This window comes from Triticum dicoccoides, chromosome 6A (genome assembly GCF_002162155.2).
Source record: "Triticum dicoccoides isolate Atlit2015 ecotype Zavitan chromosome 6A, WEW_v2.0, whole genome shotgun sequence".
Lineage (NCBI taxonomy): Eukaryota > Viridiplantae > Streptophyta > Magnoliopsida > Poales > Poaceae > Triticum > Triticum dicoccoides.
In genome coordinates, this window is record NC_041390.1 from 112,196,594 (window position 1) to 112,218,705 (window position 22,112).

The 22,112-nt window shown below is 45.4% G+C and overlaps 1 long non-coding RNA gene across 1 annotated transcript; it reads left to right on the forward strand.

The window, feature by feature from the left end:
* The first annotated feature begins 3,344 nt into the window (after positions 1 to 3,344).
* LOC119319101 lies at positions 3,345 to 6,052 on the forward strand. Its single transcript, XR_005154351.1, has 3 exons — positions 3,345 to 3,617; positions 4,655 to 4,732; positions 4,820 to 6,052. It is a non-coding gene; the product is annotated as an uncharacterized LOC119319101 (long non-coding RNA).
* The last annotated feature ends 16,060 nt before the right edge of the window (positions 6,053 to 22,112 follow it).

Consider the following 22,112-nt stretch of genomic DNA (forward strand, 5'->3'; position numbering starts at 1 on the left):
ACGTCATGTGATGAAGTGGGCATCCAGTGCCCTGTGGGAAGTGGTTCCTGTTCGTCTCCTGCATCGTCGTCCATACCGTCGATGTCTACGGAGTCGAGGTCGAGCATGTCGGTTAAGTCATCGACAGTGGCTACTAAGTGGGTGGTGGGTGGCCGGCAAATTTCTTTGTCATCCGCATCCCAATCCTGCCAGACATAGTTCGGCCAGGATCCTCCTGACAAGGAGAGAGAGACCTTAATGAGTTCAGTACGTCTCCGAAGGGCGAGTGCCAAAGAGTATCCGCGGAGGTAAACTCCATGATTGGCGCCCAATTGGATTCAATAGGAACGGGCGCAGGTGGTTCAGAGTCCATGGCCGGAGAAGAATCCGGCAGTTTAGCAACACGGCTCTCGTGAAGGGTAAGGTCGATGTTCGGCTCGATCGCCGCTGAGGGTAAGGCCTCCGTGGTGGGGTCCATCCACCCGTCCATGGATGGCGCATCTGGGTCCGAATTGAGGGTCGGAGTGGCTGCCGGTGCGATTTCCTGAACACTGTCTGATGGTAGAGCTAAATCGTACTCATCGTGACCGCGTGACGCACAAGGCAGAGGCTTGAATCCGTCGAAGATCAAGTCTCCGCGGATATCGGCCGTGTAGTTTAAGCTTCCAAACCTGACCTGATGGCCAGGGGCGTAGCTTTCAATCTGCTCCAGATGGCCAAGCGAATTGGCCCACAGTGCAAAGCCGCCAAATACAAAAATTTGTCCGGGGAGAAAAGTCTCACCAGGACTACATTGCTATCGATGATCGTAGGAGCCATCAAGCCTAACGGCGACAACACAGAGGAACTCTCAATGAAAGCACCAATGTCAATGTCAAAACCGGCGAATCTCGGGTAGGGGGTCCCGAACTGTGCGTCTAGGCGGATGGTAACAGGAGGCAGGGGACACGAAGTTTTACCCAGGTTCGGGCCCTCTTGATGGAGGTAAAACCCTACGTCCTGCTTGATTAATATTGATGATATGGGTAGTACAAGAGTAGATCTACCACGAGATCAGAGAGGCTAAACCCTAGAAGCTAGCCTATGGTATGATTGTATGTTATCCTATGGACTAAAACCCTTCGGTTTATATAGACACCGAAGAGGGCTAGGGTTACACAAGGTCGGTTACAAAGGAGGAGATATACATATCTGTATTCCCTAGCTTGCCTTCCACGCCAAGTAGAGTCCCATTCGGACATGAGACGAAGTCTTCAATCTTGTATCTTCATAGTCTAACAGTCCGGCTGTCCGGAGACCCCCTAATCCAGGACTCCCTCAGTGGGACTCTCCTTTGCGTGGAAGGCAAGCTTGGCAATTCGGATATGTAGATCTCCTCCCTTGTAACCCTATCCCCCTCCAGTGTCTATATAAACCGGAGGGTTTAGTCTGTAGGACAACAACAATCAGAATCATAGGCTAGCTTCTAGGGTTCAGCCTCTACGATCTCGTGGTAGATCAACTCTTGTAATACTCATATCATCAAGATCAATCAAGCAGGAAGTAGGGTATTGCCTCCATCGAGACGGCCCGAACCTGGGTAAACATCGTGTCCCCTGCCTCCTGTTTCCATCTGCCTTAGACGCATAGTTCGGGACCCCCTACCCAAGATCCGCCGGTTTTGACACCGACATTGGTGCTTTCATTGAGAGTTCCACTGTGTTGTCACCATAAGGCTTGATGGCTCCTTCGATCATCGGCAACAATGCGGTCCAGGGCGAGGTTTTTATCCCCGGACAAATCTTCGTATTCGGCGGCTTCGTACTGCGGGCCAACTCGCTTGGCCATCTAGAGCAGGTCGAGAGCTACGCCCCTAGCCATCAGGTCAGGTTTGGAAGCTTAAACTATACCGCCGACATCCGTGGGGACTTGATCTTCGACGGATTCGAGCCCATGCCAGGTGCGCCGCATAGTCTCCGCGAGCATGACTTAGCTCTGCCACCGGACGGTTTCGGGAGATCACACCTGTGGCTACTCCGGCCCTCGACCCGGAACAGATCGTGCCATCCGAGGATGGGTGGATAGAACCCGCCATGGAGGCCGCACACTCAGCGCGATAGAGCCGAATACTAACTTCACCTCCTATGAGACCTGTGTTGCCGGACCCTTGGATTCGTCCCCAGCCACAGGTTCCGAACCGCTTGCGTCCGTGCCTATTGAATCTGATTGGGCACCGATCATGGAGTTTACCTTCGCGGATATCTTTCAGCACTCGCCCTTGGGCGACGTGCTAAATTCAGTAAGGTCCCTCTCGTTGTCAGGAGACCCTTGGCCGAACTATGTCCGGCTTGAGTGGGAAGCGGACGATGAAGAAATTCATCCCCCACCCACCACCCACTTAATAGCCACTGTCGACGACTTAACCGACATGCTTGATTTTGGCTCTGAAGACATCGACGGTATGGATGATGATGCATGAGAAGAACAGGAACTACCACTCACAGGGCGCTGGACAGCCACTTCATCACACGATATATACATGGTGGATACACCTAAAGAAAACAATGACAAGGAACGGAAGGATGCAGCAGAGGGTAATCCCCTCGAGAAGCAACCAAAGCGACGACATAGGCACCACTCCAAATCCCACCTCGGCAAAAACAGTGATAACAGCGCGGGAAGGAATAATACCTCAGCCGACTCCAAAGCTAACGACATGGACCCAGCGATAGAGTAGGATGAACCAGCGGACGTCGAACACAGTACAGAGCCATTGCCTGATCACGGCGACAACGAGGGTAAAGCTCACCAACCTGTCTCCGGAGAGGAGAACAGTCCGGACGACGATGCACACATCATCCCAGAAAGGCACTTAGAGCAAGAGAACCTCCATAGAAGGCTTATTGCCACCGCGAGGAGTCTAAAGAAGCAGAAGCAAAGGCTTAAAGCCGTGCAAAACACACTGAACAATAGATGGAACAAAGTGCTCGACACTGAAGAAAAGTACAGTGGCCACACAAAGAGCTATCCAAAGCGCAAGCTGCTGCCTCACTACAACAAACACCCCCCTACAGCAACACATGTCTAGCAACGACGATACCACAATGTGTTGTTTGATTGAATCCACCTTCCCCACTTAGCGCTAACCTCCACGTAGCCACCTCCATCTCTTCCCACCTCCATCTTTTTTGCGCTGTCAATGCTCGCGCACGAAGGGGGAAATCTCCTTGCCTTCGTTAAGAAAAATCGGGAGACAAAGCCAGTAGCCTCCCACCGCCGCCCCGGCCCCGCCCTCGCCCCCTCGCCCTCGGCCGCCTACCCCCGTTCCTCCAGCAAGATCGCCTCCCTCGCCACCTCCCACCGCCGCCGCCCCCGCCCCATCTCCCTCGGCCGCCTGCCCCTGTTCCTCCTCCAAGCTCGCCTCCCTTGCCAATTTCTCCGCTCATCGAGGATGCATAATGCATCGTCGCCCATCCTCCTGTGTCGGGGTAGGCATCGGGGAAGGCATCGCCCCTGATGTTCCTCCGCGCGACTGGAGATGCAGACGCCGCGGCCGTTCTTCCGCGCGACCGGAGATGCAGACGCCACCGTTGTTTGTCCGCAGAGCCAGGAACAACGCAAGTACCGACAGACCCGCCCTCCTCAACTGCCGCATTTCAGTAAGTCTTGTTCTGTCCCTCCCGCATCTACAATTCTTTATCTGTATCCTGCTTTGTTCGGTTCAATTTATTCCTCAGAACCAATCAACACATGTCATTTGGATCCCTATAGGGATTGAATCCCTTGCATCAACTATTCCCCTTCATATGAATACTGTTCGGTAATGTACAGGGTTTGACAGGGGTTAATTATTATATCATGATGTCAGATAACAAAACACAGATTTTAAGTACACGTACTCTTCTTATTATAAAAAAGTCATGAATCAATGTGTATACATCCCAATTAATGCATCATCACATTGCTTTTTCTAGATAACCAACTGTATGTTTACCACGGTTATTGCTCGTATATATATATTCTCATTTATTAATGGTAAAGCAAAGGCTTATTTGCTTGTTGCTTCTCGGTTTAAATCTTCACTGCAAAGGCATTACACAGTTACTAAGAGCAGAGGAGAATTGGATATAATTCTGGAAATACTAAGTATCTTGGTAAGTATATTGGTAATCAACTATAATTAATACTATGTGGATTTCACAAATCTGGAAAACAAAAAAACCAAATGTATGCCCACAACAACTGATTAGTTGGTTAGGACAATTGGATAATTCAGCCTTACCTAGGATGTAGCAGGAAACTAGGACCAAGAACCGTCTCGATATAACCTATGTACCTGTGTCGCGGTCGCTGCCGTCGGAAGATGGCCGCCCCATCCTTGACACTTCTACCTCGCGGTGCAGACTCACATTGTTTCGTTCCTATCCAATCCATAACTTCTTTCTATGCATGGATGTGTAATGCAAGGAGAAGACCCTCTAGCCTCTCCGAGCGCTCGCCCAAGATAGCGCTACCGACAGCAACTACGCCATCATATCGTTGCCCACAGCCCCTTAAACCTCTCACCAACGTCTTCTTCCTCCCATCTTATCCTCGTCAAGGGGTGAAAGTGCCAGCTAGCGATTCTCTTACATCTTTTCTATATTTGGTGAGCGGATCTTCTAATTTTTTGCCCCCAACAATTTATTCCTCACAGAATTTGCATCACCCTTTGCCCTCATGCTCACCCTTGTTCATGTGGAGCTAGCAAATTTAAATTGGGCATGGAACAATCGTAAGTGCCATTACTTTACTGTTTGTACCTACAGTTCTGTTTCTTGATTTTCCTGTGTGATTACTTTACCTCGATCATTGATTTCAGGTGGCTCTTTTAAATTACAAGTGGATATAGAATGAGGTATCTGTGATATTTCAGGTTTTTTGTTCTTTCAATTGTTTTCCTCTTACCTCTAATGAATTTATTTATCATATAGCTCCTTTTGTTTCCTGACTGAACCACATGTGGAGCAGTGTGCGCTTGCCCCGTTGCATTACTATTTATAATAGGAAGATATTGTACCTTCTGCATTGTAACAAATAAATTCATGCCATGTGTGTTTGGCTCAGCTACCTTGGACTGTATACGTGATTTTTTTTGGAAATGTGTTGTCTAATACACAAATGCTTAACCATAGATTGTTTCTGCGCCCAACACAAGTGACCTCTTCTCAAGTTCGTTTTCTTTTCACAATTTTTGTTTAGTGAGTAACTACTCCATATTTGGTAACTTGAGTGTCCTCTTCTGACAACTGGATATTAGATGTCTCATTATGCCTGCACTCCCGATCATTCTAGCAATCAGGTATGCCTAATCTTTCTTTGAAATGACTACATGTTGTGTCCATGGAGCCATGTGTGACTCCCATGTGCGAGGTAATAAAATGCATCTCCGCAAGTAATGGCTAACTAATGATACCCTTGATCTTACATGCTATTTGACTACTATATGTGTCACGTGACTTGGTTTGAGCACTGCCTTGGTTCCTAAAAACAGTTTAGATGTTCCTCGTATGCTTAAATTTGGCTATAGTTGAAATGAAATCTCCTAGCTATAAGATAACATAGTATACAGAATGTTCTACAGTAGATTAGATGGGGTGATGATCTACTTTTTTTCTTTCTTCGTGCATTCAGTTTGGTTGCCTCTCGCCAAGTTTGATTGGAGAGAAGATGTGACCATGAGTTGATAACTCCACATGTCCCAAATCTAATGATGCTTTTTTCGTGTTGCTTCTGCAGGTTCTGAGAATCTTATTCATGGATCAGGAAATTATAATTGTGAATTTGTAGTTCTCAGGTAACTACGAAGTTTTGCGTGATGTAGATTATTTAAGGATTTTCAAGTTGCTCCCACTGAGATTTTCTCCTAATACACCATAGCAAGCATGGCTAATGAATCATCCCAAGCTGAGTAGTATAGGAGTAATGTGATGAAAAGCTAATTAGTTAAGAGACCACTTGAAAATGGAGATGTGCAATTTTCTAGTAATTGGTCCTATTGGTTACCTACTTGTCATTAGCCTTGCTGAATTCATCTCCTCTTGTTGGTATAATATGATGTGAAGGAAATATGCCCTAGAGGCAATAATAAAGTTATTATTTATTTCCTTATTTCATGATAAATGTTTATTATTCATGCTAAAATTGTATTAACCGGAAACATAATACTTGTGTGAATACATAGACAAACCAAACGTCACTAGTATGCCTCTACTTGACTAGCTCGTTAATCGAAGATGGTTATGTTTCCTAACCATAGACATGTGTTGTCATTTGATTAACGGGATCATATCATTAGGAGAATGATGTGATTGACATGACCCATTCCATTAGCTTAGCACTCGATCGTTTAGTATGTTGCTATTGCTTTCTTCATGACTTATACATGTTCCTATGACTATGAGATTATGCAACTCCCGTTTACCGGAGGAACACTTTGTGTGCTACCAAACGTCACAATGTAACTGGGTGATTATAAAGGAGCTCAACAGGTGTCTCCAAAGGTGAATGTTGGGTTGGCGTATTTCGAGATTAGGATTTGTCACTCCGATTGTCGGAGAGGTATCTCTGGGCCCTCTCGGTAATGCACATCACATAAGCCTTGCAAGCATTACAATTAATGAGTTAGTTGCAAGATGATGTATTACGAAACGAGTAAAGGGACTTGCCGGTAATGAGATTGAACTAGGTATTGAGATACCGACGATCGAATCTCGGGCAAGTAACATACCGATGACAAAGGGAACAACGTATGTTGTTATGCGGTCTGACCGATAAAGATCTTCGTAGAATATGTAGGAGCCAATATGAGCATCTAGGTTCCGCTATTGGTTATTGACCGGAGACGTGTCTCAGTCATGTCTACATTGTTCTCGAACCCGTAGGGTTCGCACGCTTAAGGTTTCGATGACAGTTATATTATGAGTTTATGAGTTTTGATGTACCGAAGGAGTTCATTGTCCCGGATGAGATCGGGGACATGACGAGGAGTCTCGAAATGGTCGAGACATAAAGATCGATATATTGGATGACTATATTCAGACATCGGAAAGGTTCCGAGTGGTTCGGGTATTTTTCGGAGTTTCGGGGAGTTACGGGAATACGGGAGAAGAAGTATATGGGCCTTATTGGGCTTTAGGGGAGAGGGAGAGGCAGGCCCCCCCCCCAAGGCCTAGTCCGAATTGGACTAGGGGGAGGGGTTGCGCCACCTCCTTCCTTCTCTTCCCTCTTCCCCTTCCTTGACTCCTACTCCTACTACATGGAAGGACTCCTAGTTGGACTAGGAAAGGGGGAATCCTACTCCCGCTGGGAGTAGGACTTCCCTAGGGCGCGCCATAGAGAGGGCCGGCCCTCTCCTCCTCCACTCCTTTATATACGGGGGCAGGGGGCACCCCATAGAGACACAAGTTGATCCACGTGATCATATTCTTAGCCGTGTGCGGTGCCCCCTTCCACCATAATCCTCGATAATATTGTAGCGGTGCTTAGGCGAAGCCCTGCGACGGTAGTACATCAAGATCGTCACCACGCCGTCGTGCTGACGGAACTCTTTCCTGACACTTTGCTGGATCGGAGTCCGGAGATCGTCATCGAGCTGAACGTGTGCTAAAACTCGGAGGTGCCGTAGTTTCGGTGCTTGATCGGTCGGGTCGTGAAGACGTACGACTACATCAACCGCGTTGTGCTAACGCTTCCGCTGTCGGTCTACAAGGGTACGTAGATCACACTCTCCCCTCTTGTTGCTATGCATCACCATGATCTTGCGTGTGCGTAGGAAATTTTTTGTAATTACTACGTTACCCAACAGTGGCATCCGAGCCTAGGTTTTATGTGTTGATGTTATATGCACGAGTAGAACACAAGTGAGTTGTGGGCGATATAAGTCATACTGCTTACTAGCATGTCATACTTTGGTTCGGCGGTATTGTTGGGCGAAGCGGTCCGGACCGACATTACGCGTACGCTTACGCGAGACCGGTTCTCCCGACGTGCTTTGCACAAAGGTGGCTAGCGGGTGACAGTTTCTCCAACTTTAGTTGAACCGAGTGTGGCTACGCCTGGTCCTTGCGAAGGTTAAAACAACACCAACTTGACAAACTATCGTTGTGGTCTTTTATGCGTAGGTAAGAACGGTTCTTGCTAAGCCCGTAGCAGACATGTAAAATTTGCAACAACAAAGTATAGGACGTCTAACTTGTTTTTGCAGGGCATGTTGTGATGTGATATGGTCAAGACGTGATGAGATATAAGTTGTTGTATGAGATGATCATGTTTTGTTGAAGTTATCGGCAACTGGCAAAATCCTTATGGTTGTCTCTCTATTGCATAAGATGCAAGCGCCCAATAATTGCTTTACTTTATCGCTATGCCATAGCAATAGTTGCAAGAGAAATTGTTGGCGAGACGACCACGTGACGACACATTGATATAGATCAAGATGATGGAGATCATGGTGTCATGCCGATGACGATAGAGATCATGACAGTACTTTGGAGATGGAAATCAAAGGCGCAAGATGATGATGGCCATATCATGTCACATATTTTTGATTGCATATGATGTTTATCTTTTATACATCTTATTTTGCTTAGTTTGACGGTAGCATTTTAAGATGATCTCTCACTAATTATTAAGAAGTGTTCTCCCTGAGTATGCACCGTTGCGAAAGTTCTTCGTGCTGAGACACCACGTGATGATCGGGTGTGATAGGCTCTACGTTCAAATACAACGGGTGCAAAACAGTTGCACACGCGAAATACTCAGGTTATACTTGACGAGCCAAGCATATACAGATATGGCCTCGGAACACGGAGACCGAAAGGTCGAGCGTGAATCATATAGTAGATATGATCAACATAGTGATGTTCACCAATGAAACTACTCCATCTCACATGATGATCGAACATGGTTTAGTTGATTTGGATCACGTGATCACTTAGAGGATTAGAGGGATGTCTATCTAAGTGGGAGTTCTTAAGTGATATGATTAATTGAACTTAAATTTATCATGAACTTAGTCCTGGTAGTATTTTTCAAATTATGTTGTAGATCATTAGCTCGCGTTGTTGCTTCCCTGTGTTTATTTTGATATGTTCCTAGAGAAAATTGTGTTGAAAGATGTTAGTAGCAACTATGCGGATTGGATCCGTGATCTGAGGTTTATCCTCATTGCTGCACAGAAAAATTATGTCCTTGATGCACCGCTAGGTGATAGACCTATTGCAGGAGCAGATGCAGACGTTATGAACGTTTGGCTAGCTCAATATGATGACTACTTGATAGTTTAGTGCACCATACTTAATGGCTTAGAATCGGGACTTCAAAGACGTTTTGAACGTCATGGACCATATGAGATGTTCCAGGAGTTGAAGTTAATATTTCAAGCAAATACCTGAGTTGAGAGATATGAAGTCTCCAACAAGTTCTATAGCTAAAAGATGGAGGAGAATTGCTCAACTAGTGAGCATGTGCTCAGATTGTCTGGGTACTACAATCGCTTGAATCAAGTGAGAGTTAATCTTCCAGATAAGATAGTGATTGACAGAATTCTCTAGTCACCATCACCAAGTTAGTAGAACTTCGTGATGAACTATAATATGCAAGGGATAATGGAAACAACTCCCAAGCTCTTCGTGATGCTGAAATCAACGAAGGTAGAAATCAAGAAAAACATCAAGTGTTGATGGTTGACAAGACCACCAGTTTCAAGAAAAGGGCAAAGGGAAGAAGGGGAACTTCAAGAAGAACAGCAAGCAAGTTGCTACTCAAGTGAAGAAGCCCAAGTCTGATCCTAAGCCTGAGACTAAGTGCTTTTACTGCAAAGGGACTGGTCACTGGAAGTGAAACTGCCCCAAGTATTTGGCGGATAAGAAGGATGGCAAGGTAAACAAAGGTATATTGGATATACGTGTTATTGATGTGTACTTTACTAGTGTTTATAGCAACCCCTCGGCATTTGATACTGGTTCAGTTGCTAAGAGTAGTAACTCAAAACGTGAGTTGCAGAATAAACAGAAACTAGTAAAGGGTGAGGTGACGATGTGTGTTGGAAGTAGTTCCAAGATTGATATGATCATCATCACACACTCCCTATACTTTCGGGATTAGTGTTGAAACTAAATAAGTGTTATTTGGTGTTTGCGTTGAGCATGAATATGATTTGATCATGTTTATTGCAATACGGTTATTCATTAAAGTCAGAGAATAATTGTTGTTATGTTTACATGAATAAAACCTTCGATGGTCATACACCCAATGAAAATAGTTCGTTGGATCTCGATCGTAGTGTTACACATATTCATAATATTGAAGCCAAAAGATGCAAAGTTAATAATGATAGTGCAACTTATTTGTGGCACTGCCGTTTGGGTCATATCGGTGTAAAGCGCATGAAGAAACTCCATACTGATGGGCTTTTGGAACCACTTGATTATGAATCACTTGGTACTTGCGAACCGTGCCTTATGGGTAAGATGACAAAAACACCATTCTCCGGTACAATGGAGCGAGCAACAAACTTGATTGGAAATAATACATACTGATGTATGCAGTCCAATGAGTGTTGAGGCTCGCGGCGGGTATCGTTATTTTCTGACCTTCATAGATGATTTGAGCAGATATGAGTATATCTACTTGATGAAACATAAGTCTGAAACATTTGAAAAGTTCAAATAATTTCAGGGTGAAGTGGAAAATCATCGTGACAAGAAAATAAGGTTTCTACGATCTGATCGCGGAGACAAATATTTGAGTTACGAGTTTGGTCTTCAATTAAAACATTGTGGAATAGTTTCACAAACTCATGCCACCTAGAACACCACATCATAATGGTGTGTCCGAACGTCGTAATCGTACTTTACTTGATATGGTGCAATCTATGATGTCTCTTACAGATTTACCGCTATTGTTTTGGGGTTATGCATTAGAGACAGCTACATTCATGTTAATAGGGCACCATCTAAATCCGTTGAGACGACACCGTATGAACTATGGTTTGGCAAGAAACCTAAGCTGTCGTTTCTTAAAGTTTGGGACTGCGATGCTTATGTGAAAAAGTTTCAACATGATAAGCTCGAACCCAAATCGGAGAAGTAAATCTTCATAGGTTACCCAAAAGAAAATGTTGGGTACACCTTCTATCACAGATCCGAAGGCAAGTTATTCATTGCTGAGAATGGATCCTTTCTAGAGAAGGAGTTTCTCACAAAAGAAGTGAGTGGGAGGAAAGTAGAAAACTTGATAAGGTAATTGTACCTTCTCCCTTATTGGAAAGTAGTTCATCACAGAAATCTGTTCTTGTGACTACTACACCAATTAGTGAGGAAGCTAATGATGATAATCATGTAACTTCAGATCAAGTTACTACCGAACCTTGTAGGTAAACCAGAGTGAGATCCGCACCAGAGTGGTACAGTAATCATATTCTGGAGGTCATGTTACTTGACCATGACGAGCCTACGAACTATGAGGAAGCGATGATGAGCCCAGATTCCACGAAATGGTTTGAGGCCATGAAATCTGAGATATGATCCATGTATGAGAACAAAGTATGGACTTTGATGGATTTGCCCGATGATCGGCAAGCCATAGAAAATAAATGGATCTTCAAGAGGAAGACAGACGCTGATAGTAGTGTTACTATCTAAAAACCTAGACTTGTCGAAAAAGGTTTTTTGACAAAGTTCAAGGTGTTGACTATGATGAAATTTTCTCACTCGTAGCGATGCTTAAGTCTGTCCAAATCATGTTAGCAATTGCCGCATTTTTATGAAATCTGGCAAATGGATAAACAAAACTACATTCCTTAATGGATTTAAAGAAGAGTTGTATATGATGCAACCAGAAGGTTTTGTCAATCCTAAAGGTGCTAACAAAATATGCAAGCTCCAGCGATCCATCTATGGACTGGTGCAAGCATCTCGGAGTTGGAATATGCGCTTTGATGAGATGATCAAAGTATATAGTTTTATACAGACTTGTGGTGAAGCCTGTATTTACAAGAAAGTGAGTGGGAGCACTACAGCATTTCTGACAAGTATATGTGAATGACATATTATTGATCGGAAATAATGTAGAATTATTCTGCAAAGCATAAAGGAGTGTTTGAAAGAAGTTTTTCAAAGAAAGACCTCGGCGAAGCTGCTTACATATTAAGCATCAAGATCTATAGAGACAGATCAAGACGCTTGATAAGTTTTTTCAATGAGTACATACCTTGACAAGATTTTATAGTAGTTCAAAATAGAACAGTCAAAGAAAGAGTTCTTGCCTGTGTTACAAGGTGTGAAATTGAGTAAGACTCAAAGCCCGACCAGGCAGAAGATAGAAAGAGAATGAAAGTCATTCCCTATGCCTCAGCCATAGGTTCTATAAAGTATGTCATGCTATGTACCAGATCTATTGTATACCCTACGCTGATGTTGGCAAGGGAGTACAATAGTGATCTAGGAGTAGATCACTGGACAGCGGTCAAAATTATCCCTACTGGAATAAGGATATGTTTCTCGATTATGGAGGTGACAAAAGGTTCGTCTTAAAGGGTTACGTCGATACAAACTTTGACACTGATCCAGATGATTCTAAGTCTCAATCTGGATGCATATTGAAAGTGGGAGCAATTAGCTAGAGTAGCTCCGTGCAGAGCATTGTTGACATAGAAATTTGCAAAATACATACGGATCTGAATATGGTAGACCCGTTGACTAAACTTCTCTCACAGGCAAAACATGATCACACCTTAGTACTCTTTGGGTGTTAATCACATAGCAATGTGAACTAGATTATTGACTCTAGTAAACCCTTTGGGTGTTGATCACATGACGATGTGAACTATGGGTGTTAATCACATGCTGATGTGAATTATTGATGTTAAATCACATGTCGATGTGAACTAGATTATTGACTCTAGTGCAAGTGGGAGACTGAAGGAAATCTGCCCTAGAGGCAATAATAAAGTTATTATTTATTTCCTTATTTCAAGATAAATGTTTATTATTCATGCTAAATATGTATTAACCAGAAACATAATACTTGTGTGAATACATAGACAAACCAAACGTCGCTAGTATGCCTCTACTTGACTAGCTCGTTAATCAAAGATAGTTATGTTTCCTAACCATAGACATGTGTTGTCATTTGATTAACAGGATCACATCATTAGGAGAATGATGTGATTGACATGACCCATTTCATTAGCTTAGCACTCGATCGTTTAGTATGTTGCTATTGCTTTCTTCATGACTTATACATGTTCCTATGACTATGAGATTATGCAACTCCCGTTTACCGGAGGAACACTTTGTGTGCTACCAAATGTCACAACGTAACTGGGTGATTATAAAGGAGCTCTACAGGTGTCTCCAAAGGTGAATGTTGGGTTGGCATATTTCGAGATTAGGATTTGTCACTGCGATTGTCGGAGAGGTATCTCTGGGCCCTCTGGTAATGCACATCACATAAGCCTTGCAAGCATTACAACTAATGAGTTAGTTGCAAGATGATGTATTATGAAACGAGTAAAGAGACTTGCCGATAACGAGATTGAACTAGGTATTGAGATACTGACGATCGAATCTCGGGCAAGTAACATACCGATGACAAAGGGAACAACGTATGTTGTTATGCGGTCTGACCGATAAAGATCTTCGTAGAATATGTAGGAGCCAATATGAGCATCCAGGTTCCGCTATTGGTTATTGACCGGAGACGTGTCTCGGTCATGTCTACATTGTTCTCGAACCCGTAGGGTCCGCACGCTTAAGGTTTCGATGACAATTATATTATGAGTTTATGAGTTTTGATGTACCGAAGGAGTTCGGAGTCCCGGATGAGATCGGGGACATGACTAGGAGTCTCGAAATGGTCGAGACGTAAAGATCGATATATTGGACGACTATATTCGGACATCGGAAAGGTTCTGAGTGGTTCGGGTATTTTTCGGAGTTCCGGGGAGTTACGGGAATACGGGAGAAGAAGTATATGGGCCTTATTGGGCTTTAGGGGAGAGGGAGAGGCAGGCCGCGTGCCCCCAAGGCCTAGTCCGAATTGGACTAGGGGGAGGGGCTGCGCCCCCTCCTTCCTTCTCTTCCCTCTTCCCCTTCCTTGTCTCCTACTCCTACTACATGGAAGGACTCCTAGTTGGACTAGGAAAGGGGGGATCCTACTCCCGGTGGGAGTAGGACTCTCCTAGGGCGCGCCATAGAGAGGGCCGGCCCTCCCCTCCTCCACTCCTTTATATACGGGGGCAGGGGCACCCCATAGAGACACAAGTTGATCCGCGTGATCATATTCTTAGCCGTGTGCGGTGCCCCCTTCCACCATAATCCTCGATAATATTATAGCGGTGCTTAGGCGAAGCCCTGCGACAGTAGTACATCAAGATCATCACCACGTCGTCGTGCTGACGGAACTCTTCCCCGACACTTTGCTGGATCGGAGTCCGGGGATCGTCATCGAGCTGAACGTGTGCTAAAACTCGGAGGTGTCGTAGTTACGGTGCTTGATCGGACGGGCCGTGAAGACGTACGACTACATCAAACGCGTTGTGCTAACACTTCCACTGTCGGTCTACAAGGGTACGTAGATCGCACTCTCCCCTCTCGTTGCTATGCATCACCATGATCTTGCGTGTGCGTAGGAAATTTTTTGTAATTACTACGTTACCCAACATGATGTTTGTATAATTTTTAGTAGTAAAGACAAGCTGATAGTTTTCACAATGTACATGCAAATTCGATACGTCGAAGGTGCTTGGTGTTTTGCTGATCAAAGATGAAAATAATAAATTGGTACACTAATATAGGTTGCGTAATCTTCAATGTTGTTTAATAAATTCATGTTAAATAAGTTTTTCTATTCAGATTATTAATTGCCTCACATCTATATATAAATCTACGTCATGGTTAATCACATTTGTACGGTGGCCATTTAAATTTTACTTCTCTATTAGCCTGATTTTCTCTACTGTAAGTTACTCACCTCATATTGTTGTTGTAGATCATTGAAATAAGTAGATGATGCATGACTCAGATGTTCATTGCAAGGTTAAGAATGGAGCTACTACAAGATAAATAGAATGCCATTTTAGGATCAATGTTTCAAATATTATAGTTTCACCTCTTGTAATGGATCATGTTCTTTGTAATGCAACGTAGTCGATTTAATATATGAGATCTGTAATCTTTGGATCATCTTCTTTGTAATGCAACATAGTCAATTTAATATATGAGATCTTTCGTTTTTTTCTATTGTGCCTCGTATGCACTATCGGCATTGACCTAATAATTGTGGATGACAATATATAAGATGTCATTAATTGTTCATGCTATCTAATGAAGCTTAAAGTTGTTGGAATGCTTCGTTACGTCCATTTAAAAATCCTTTTGTACAGGGTTGCCACCAACGCATATGAAGTGTTGTTGGTCTCTAGCTTTATATGTTGCTACCTAACAACGCTTCTACACGCTGTTTACCAACGGATGCATATATGTTGTTGTAGATCCTTCCAACGCCACCAAAAGCAACGGATACTAATCTGTTGGTGTAGACCTTAGCAACATATATATGGACATAAGACACCGCATTGATGCGTTGCTGTAGGGGGGTTCTTGTTGTAGTGCCTGAATTCGATGACGAGGCTTTCGAGCCCACACAGCCAAAAAATAATACGGCCGATCGGCCGGATCGACCACCCTGTGGCCGCGATAGGGTGGCTAACGATGTCGAGCATAAGTCAGTGCAGGGTTTACGTAAGGACTTGCACAAAAAAGCTGGTCTGACCAGGTCCATCTACGGATCTAGGAAGCGCGCTTCGGCACATAATCAAGACAGAACACTACAACCATCAGAACGCCATGGCACACCCAAATACAGGGGTGCTGCGCACCCCCTATGCTTCACCGATGAGGTGCTGGATCACGAATTTCCCGAGGGATTCAAACCCGTGAACATAGAGGCATACGACGGAACGACAGACCCTGGAGTCTGGATCGAGGACTTTATCCTCCATATCCACATGGCTCGCGGAGATGATCTCCACGCCATCAAATACTTACCCCTTAAGTTGAAAGGACCAGCCCGACACTGGCTGAAGAGCCTCCCTGAAAACTCAATTGGAAGTTGGGAAGAGCTTGAGGATGCTTTTAGGGCTAATTTTCAAGGGACCTATGTCCGACCTCCGGACGCAGACGATTTAAGTCACATAATTCAACAGCCCGGAGAGTCAGCCCGAAAGCTTTGGAACAGATTCCTCACTAAGAAGAATCAAATTGTCGACTGCCCGGACGCCGAAGCCTTAGCGGCTTTCAAACACAGTATCCGGGACGAATGGCCTGCCAGACACCTCAGCCAGGAAAAACCGAGGACAATGGCAGCCCTAACAAGCCTTATGACCCGCTTTTGCGCGGGCGAAGATAGTTGGCTGGCCCGTAGCGGCACCAGCGACCCAGGCACATCCGAAGTCAGGGATGGCAATGGAAAACCATGCCGCAATAAAAGCAAGTGTCGGTACAATGAAGACAGCCCAGACAGCATGGCGGTAAACGCCGGATTCAGGGGCTCTCGACCCGATCGACGGAAAAAGCCATTTAAAGGGAGCAGAGACGGACCGTCCAGCCTCAACAAGATTCTAGACCGATTATGTCAGATTCATGGCACCTTTTACAACCCGGAAAATCACACCAACAGGGAATGTTGGGTCTTCAAGCAAGCTGGCAAGCTAAACGCCGACCAGAAGGGGATGGCGACACCAAGCAAAGACGAGGATGAGCCTCGCCAGCCGAACACTGCGGGACAGAAAAAATTCCCACTAAAGGTCAAAATAGTGAACATGATTCACGTAATGAAGAGGAAGAGAAAACACACACTCCGAGACATATGCGTTGTAGAGCCCGTCACCCCCAAGTTTAACCCCTGGTCGGCCTGCCCGATCACCTTTGATCGTAAGGATCACCCGACTAGTATCTGGCACGGAGGATCGGCTGCCTTGGTACTAGACCCAATAATTGACGGATACCATCTCACACGAGTCCTTATGGACGGCGGCAGTAGTCTTAACCTGATATATCAGGACACAGTCTGCAAAATGGGGATAGACCCGACAAGAATCAACCAAACAAATACTAACTTTAAAGGAGTAATAGCAGGCCCAAAGGCCCGCTGCACGGGCTCTCTAATACTAGAGGTTGTATTCGGTTCTCCCGACAACTTCCGAAGTGAAAAGTTAACCTTCGACGCCGCTCCGTTCCGAAGCGGCTATCAAGCACTACTCGGAAGAATGGCCTTCGCTCGTTTTAATGCAATACCGCACTACGCTTATCTTAAGCTTAAGATGCCCGGTCCACGTGGCATCATCATAATTAGCGGAAATACTGAACGTCCCTTACGTGCGGAAGAATGTGTGGCGGCTTTGGCAGCTGAACACTAAGTGACCTCTCCAACCAGAATAAATGATCGGTCGTTAAGACCGCGGACACAGCTAGACGAGTCCGGCGCACCACTAGTTGTAGTAGCTCAAATAAACCTAAGGCTGGATCGATGGATATACCCCCATGGGTAGTGCTAGGGGCTTCCCACATGTAAAAAGGACTACAGTTCGACTTGATATTATTTAGATTGAATTTTAATGGTTTATTAAGAATAACCAATTTTTCACACGAAAACTTTCACCTAGGCTTTTCTCTCTTACAGATGATCATCGTGCTACACCCTGCCAGGATACGGCACAATGGACACACAGGCGCAGACGTGCAGCAGGGCCCCTTTCAAAGGTTTCTTTTTAGATTAAGACCCTGTGTAAACCTTTTTTACTGTCTCTTGTTGCTTCACACCCTCAGGTTACTCAACACAACCAAGAGGGATGCTGGCGTTATTGACATTTTCATCAAGTCAGACTAATGCACATACCTGGAAATTCAGGGCTTATTATCGAGGGCGTTACTCAGCCCGGTATGCATTAAAAGACCGAATACCTTAGGGCGTCGCGAGTTTGGCCTTATATGCATCAGCTCCGAATCATGTCTTTGGTCAATACTTGGGTTTGCCCGGCTCCCGTGTTTTGCTACCTTACGTTCCGCTCTATCGGCTAAGGTGGCACCGGGAGGACTACTGCGACTGTGCCCTGGTTCATCTGGATGAGCACCTTAGTAGAGAAAGCCGAAAACTGACTGTCATGATAAAGCGCGAGACTGGTCAACCACTCAAGGACTCAGCGGAAATCTTCGCGATTCCTCCGCATTAACGAAGGACCGGGTTCCCGGTCATGTATGTACGTGCACCGTATTCGGATAAGCGCAGAAGTACCAGGGGCTATATAGTAGCCCCACTGTCAAACTCCTATGGCTAAGTGAAAGTGTTAAAACAATATAGTCTGATTGCCTTGTTCGCCGCGCTATCACCTCCTTCATGGACCAAGACGTTGGATCAAGTGTGACTACGCGCTTTTCCGAACACCCCCGCGTTATATGCATGGGGGCTGAAGCCGACGAATGCAAACTTTCAGGTTATACACATATATCAAACGGCCGCATAGGAGGCATCATAATACTTTCAGGCAAAAGTATAGACACATCCTTTATAATCCAAATAGCATTGTTTTTACAATGGGGATACATGTCACTCTAACATAATACTCTTCGAGCACTGACCCTCTATTAAACGAGCGCCTTCTAGGACTTCTTCAAAATAGTGCTCGGTCGAGACCTGGCCTATGGCCAGACCCCGGTTCGCAATAGCGGTTGCATCCATCTCTGCCCAGTATGTCTTAACACGGGCAAGAGCCATCCGCGCACCCTCTATGCACGCCGACCTCTTCACAGCGTCGATATGTGATGTCTACTACACAACCTTCTTCTTGTAGACGTTGTTCGGCCTCCAAGTGCAGAGGTTTGTAGGACAATAGAAAATTTCCCTCAAGTGGATGACCTAAGGTTTATCAATCCGTAGGAGGCGTAGGATGAAGATGGTCTCTCTCAAGCAACCCTGCAACCAAATAACAAAGAGTCTCTTGTGTCCCCAACACACCCAATACAATGGTAAATTATATAGGTGCACTAGTTCGGCGAAGAGATGGTGATACAAGTGGTATATGGATGGTAGATAATAGTTTTTGTAATCTTAAAATATAAAAATACCAAGGTAACTAATGATAAAAGTGAGCACAAACGGTATTGCAATGCGTTGAAACAAGGCCTAGGGTTCATACTTTCACTAGTGCAAGTCCTCTCAACAATAATAACATAATTGGATCACATAACTATCCCTCAACATGCAACAAAGAGTCACTCCAAAGTCACTAATAGCGGAGAACAAATGAAGAGATTATGGTAGGGTATGAAACCACCTCAAAGTTATTCTTTCCAATCAATCCGTTGGGCTATTCCTATAAGTGTCACAAACAGGCCTAGAGTTCGTACTAGAATAACACCTTAAGACACAAATCAACCAAAACCCTAATGTCACCTAGATAATCCAATGTCACCTCAAGTATCCGTGGGTATGATTATACGATATGCATCACACAATCTCAGATTCATCTATTCAACCAACACATAGAACCTCAAAGAGTGCCCCAAAGTTTCTACCGGAGAATCACGACGAAAACGTGTGCCAACCCCTATGCATAGGTTCATGGGCGGAACCCGCAAGTTGATCAGCAAAACATACATCAAGTGAGTCACGTGATATCCCATTGTCACCACAGATACGCACGGCAAGACATACATCAAGTGTTCTCAAATCTTTAAAGACTCAATCCTATAAGATAACTTCAAAGGGAAAACTCGATTCATTACAAGAGAGTAGAGGGGGAGAAGAAACATAAGATCCAACTATAATAGCAAAGCTCGCGATACATCAAGATCGTATCACCTCAAGAACACGAGAGAGAGAGAGAGAGAGAGATCAAACACATAGCTACTGGTACATACCCTCAACCCCGAGGGAGAACTACTCCCTCCTTGTCATGGAGAGCACCGGGTCGATGAAGATGGCCACCGGAGAGGGATTCCCCCCTCCGGCAGGGTGCCGGAACGGGTCTAGATTGGTTTTCGGTGGCTACGGAGGCTTCTGGCGGCGGAACTCCCATTCTATTGTGCTCCTCGATCGTTTTAGGGTATATGGATATATATAGGCGGAAGAAGTATGTCAGCGGAGCCACGAGGGGCCCACGAGGGTGGAGGGCGCGCCCAGGGGGGTGGGCGCGCCCCCCTGCCTCGTGGCTTCCTCGTTGCTTCCCTTACGTGGACTCCAATTCCCCCGGGTTGCTTTCCTTCCAAAAATAAGTTCCGTGAAGTTTCAGGTCAATTGGACTCCGTTTGATTTTCCTTTTCTGTGATACTCTAAAACAAGGAAAAAACAGAAACTGGCATTGGGCTCTAGGTTAATAGGTTAGTCCCAAAAATCATATAAAATAGCATATAAATGCATATAAAACATCCAAGGTTGATAATATAATAGCATGGAACAATAAAAAATTATAGATACGTTGGAGACGTATCAATATGCGGTACAACACCAAGGAAACGTTGCACTAAACCAAAATAACTATTCGGCCTTGGCCCTTCCGGCCAAAGATGATCCACGACAGACTTCATGGCAAGCCCGGACAATCTATGGAGCTCCGCCCACTCAGCCATTTGCTCATTTAACAGCAGCGGACGCGTTAGAGCACTGAACTACAACCAGAACAACTTTTCCACTTTGTGATCTTTTGATCTTTGAAAAACGCAGTCGCATTAGCAGCACTCATTGCCAAGTCCGAATATGCATCTGCAGCACTCCATAATTGACCCAAAGGGGCATACTTCGGATCTCCGAACTTCGTCTGCAACAAAAAGGGCTTCCCAGCCGTGATATCTCCGGCTTGACGGAGATCCTCCTTCGCTGCTCTGATTTCAGAATGGGTTTCCTTGGCTGCTTCCACGAGTTTCTTCAGGTCAGCTGCTTTCGCTTGGCTTTCCTTTTCAAGAATCTCATACCGGTCGGCGGCATCCTTCAGCTCAATAGCCATCGTGGCTATTTTATCTTCGCTCTGGCGACGAGCAGCCTATTCGGCTCTTAACTCTTCGGCCGCCTTTAGGGCGGCCGCATCACTCCTCCTGGCTTATTCCTTGGCTCGGGCAAGTTCTGCCCGAAGGGTCTCCACGGCGGCAGCTCCATCTACAGTCACATCATATTATAGATACTAGCATCATGCTCCTCTTAATATTTGTTGACCACCCGAAAATACATACCCTGTGCCTCGTCAAGCCGCTTGTTCACGAGCGCGATGTCAGCATCTGCCGCGTCAAGTTGCCGGCTAAGTCCAGCAAATTCAGTAGTCCGGCCAGCCACCGGACCGTCAGCTACCTGCACATGAAAGCAGCGTGATCATTACCTGGGACTACGATCCACCGTTTGCCGCCTCGGGACATCAACCAGAGTCTCAGGGGCTACTATCTGTATAGAGCACACCTGGCGTGTGCGGTACCATCAAAAAAATTATACATTACTTTGCGTACCTCAAAGCCTCTTAGCAGACTCACAAAAGCTTCATGCAACCCACTTTTGGCGGACGAAATCCTCTCAACCACCGTACCCATTAAAGTACGATGTGCCTCTAAAATAGCCGCTTTCTCCAAAAGACTCATCAGTGCGCCCGGTTGCCCACCGGACAGTCCCGGACTCTTTCTGTTGCTCTCCATAGGAGACGAATATTCCGGACTTCGGGTGTCCGAAGGGTTACCTTCTAGCCTTGGAGGATCAGGAGAAACCCTCTGTGATGACACCTCAGGGTCGTCCGCCCTAGGAGGCCGGGAGGCGGGGGGAGGCGTTTCGCTCTCCATCATCTCCGGAAGAAGATCCCCCGAAGACAAACTCTGTTGAGAAGGGCTACAAGCTGGACTACAAGAAATACATCTAAATTATTGACCTCAGAGATAAAGCAGGATATATTAACCAAAAATACTCTTGATTCACTTACAGCTCGCGGTCGGTGGAGGGCTGGCCCCCTTGCAGGCACTGTGCAGTGAGGATGCCCTTCGGGGTAGGGCCCCCTAGTGAAGGTTTCTTCCCTCGTTTGGAAACCTTCGTTTCCAGGTCTTCAGGGGCGGTTATTTTCCTTCCTTGGGGAGAGGGGATTC